The sequence below is a fragment of the Tamandua tetradactyla genome, chromosome 1 (genome assembly GCF_023851605.1).
Source record: "Tamandua tetradactyla isolate mTamTet1 chromosome 1, mTamTet1.pri, whole genome shotgun sequence".
NCBI lineage: Eukaryota > Metazoa > Chordata > Mammalia > Pilosa > Myrmecophagidae > Tamandua > Tamandua tetradactyla.
The window spans coordinates 36599735-36602212 of NC_135327.1; positions in this window are offsets into that span (position 1 = coordinate 36599735).

A 2478-nucleotide genomic window follows, 5' to 3' on the forward strand; every position below is an offset into this window, starting at 1 on the left:
GCAACACTGGCTAACCAGACCTGAGCTTGGTGGCGCTCCTCCGGGCAGGCGGTGTCCCTCATTAGTTGTAGGGTAGCAAGAGCGAGTAGTTGGGTTTTTTGCTGGTCGGCGGAAACACGCCAGGCTAAACACACAATAATTAGGATGAGTAAAATTAGAAGAAGGAGTAGAATATTATAGAAAATTAGGTTTGAAGGTTGAAAGAGTGAGGAGAATTCTGCTGCTAACTCAGAGAGAAGGGTGGTTGAGAGTTTAGGGACGGTGGTTTCTTGCAGGGTAAGAATTTTGGCTTGGAGCTGGTGGGTACGGTTCCAGAAGGACTCGTTATAGGCAGTAAAGATCCAATCGCAAAGGGTAAGGCGGGGTTGAGACCTATTTACGGGTATTGGGGTGATACAGAGGTGGGAGAAGGGGTAGCGTCCATCACATGTGGAAGAAGCGAGTTCGTAGAGCGCTTCGATATCTAGCGCCATTAAGTCGATTTGGTGTTGCAGGTGGAAGATAGCACGGTGTTGTAGGAGGTTGATGGCATGACCCCGAAATCTCTTTTCGCTCTGCTATGTAGAGATTTTGCAGGGACTGAAAGAGAGAGTTGCGGGGCGACCCAGGTGGTGACATTGACAGGAATCCAGAGTAGGCGGGGCTGTAGGACTAGAAAGGCATAGGGGAATGAAATGTTCCAGAAATTTGCAAGGTAGCAGGAGTATTGGAAGGGTGGGGAGGGACAGAGCAAGAAGGTGAAAGGTGGTTGAATGAAAACGTGGGTGTATATAGTAATGTTGGGGCCGGGCGTTATATTGAAGGGCGATGGTTTTGACGCTGAAGAGTCTGGTGGTTTTATGGTTGCGCTTGTTATTGTGCAGTTTTCGAGGCAAATGAGGGGTCAGAGGTTAAGGCATGCCCAAGACCCGCATAGAAACATGTCTGAGAAGGTGGGAACGGAGGTTGCATAGGCGACTAGTCCAGCCTGAACGCCAATCATGGGGACATAAAATGCAAAGGAGGAGTTGGGTAGAAAAGGCAGGGAGGAGTTATTAACATGGTCGAAAAGGATGGGGGTGGGAAAGTGACAACTGTACCAAGTAAGATGAGTGATGGGGAGGGATTTGCGCTCACGGGTTAAAGCCGGGTGGGGGGTAGAACAAGGCCAGCTAGGGGGTGAGGCATATGGATGTTTTGGGGAGCTGTATGTGCTGGCGGGTTTGGTGCCGTTAGTGGGGGAAGAGGTTAAGTTGAGGTATGGCATAGAGCCATTTTGGCGGTAGTGCTCAGCAGAGGGCCATGAGGCGCCAAGCAGCATTAATGAAGTCCAATTTTTGCTTTTGTCAGTGGGGCGATAGGTTTCCGAGATGTTGGCAGAGGTGATATTGAGGCAGTTAATGAATGGAGGGGGGCATGAGGAAAGATTGGAGTTTTTGCCATTGATATCGGTGAAGAACAAGAGAGCGGGAGCGGGTGGAGTGAGTGAGACATTAAGGGAGGCTTGAGTAGGCAAAAGGTGGGGATTGCAAGGAAGGCCGAGAGAACAAGAAGAGTGAAGTAGAGTGGGGAAGAACAGACTGTCCGGTGTGAGGAAAAGAACTCCTGGCGGGTTTTTGCACTGCGGCCCAGAGTTCGACGGCTTGACCTGTGGAGGCAAGGGCGAGCATGGCAATAAGGATTTGAATGAGGGTGGGGGAGGTTTGAGGGCAGTTTCGGCGGGCCCTCGCATATAGCTGCAGAAGCTGTTCAGGTGTGGCAATGTTGCTTCGCTGGTTTTGCTGAGGTGTGTCTCCCAGGGACATCCGGGCAGTCTGGTGAGCTAGGTTTCTCATTCTGCGGCGAAGGCGCCTGCTCGGTCGCCATGGCGGGTCTGACGTTCCTTCCGGGGATCCAGATTGGCTGCGGCACATTGTCTGGAAAGATACAAGCAAACCCGCGCCCTTGGGCGAGGAAAGGGGCTGGCCCTTCCCATGTGTTAGTGGCCGGGTCGTGCCAGCGAGCCAGCGGGGCTGGCGTGGGCCTGTGAGACGGTCCCCAGTGTTTATGTAGGGGAGATAGGCCCTCTTGATCGAATGTGAGGAGATTTAGATGTATGAGGGAGGCTGTGATGAGGTCACTCAGTGAGGACCGGGGGTGGTTTGTCTTCTCCTTTTGTATTTGAATTTTTAGCCCGCGGTGCACGGCCTCCACGATGGCCTGCCCTTGTGGGTTATAAGGGATGCCAAAGTGGTGAGTGATGTTGTAGAGGCGCAGGAAGGCTGCAAAGGAGGCGCTGCGGTAGGCAGGGCCATTGTCTGTTTTGAGGTCCCAAGGGACCCCCATAAACAGGATTCCTTGGCGCAGTGCTTTGATGCAGTGCTTGGCGGTTTCCTCTGCAAGGGGGATAGCATAGCACATGCTTGAGTAGGTGTCGATAATTACATGGACATATTTAAGGCGCCCGAAGGAAGAGAAGTGTGTGACATCCATTTGCCATCTAGCATTGGGCTTGAGGCC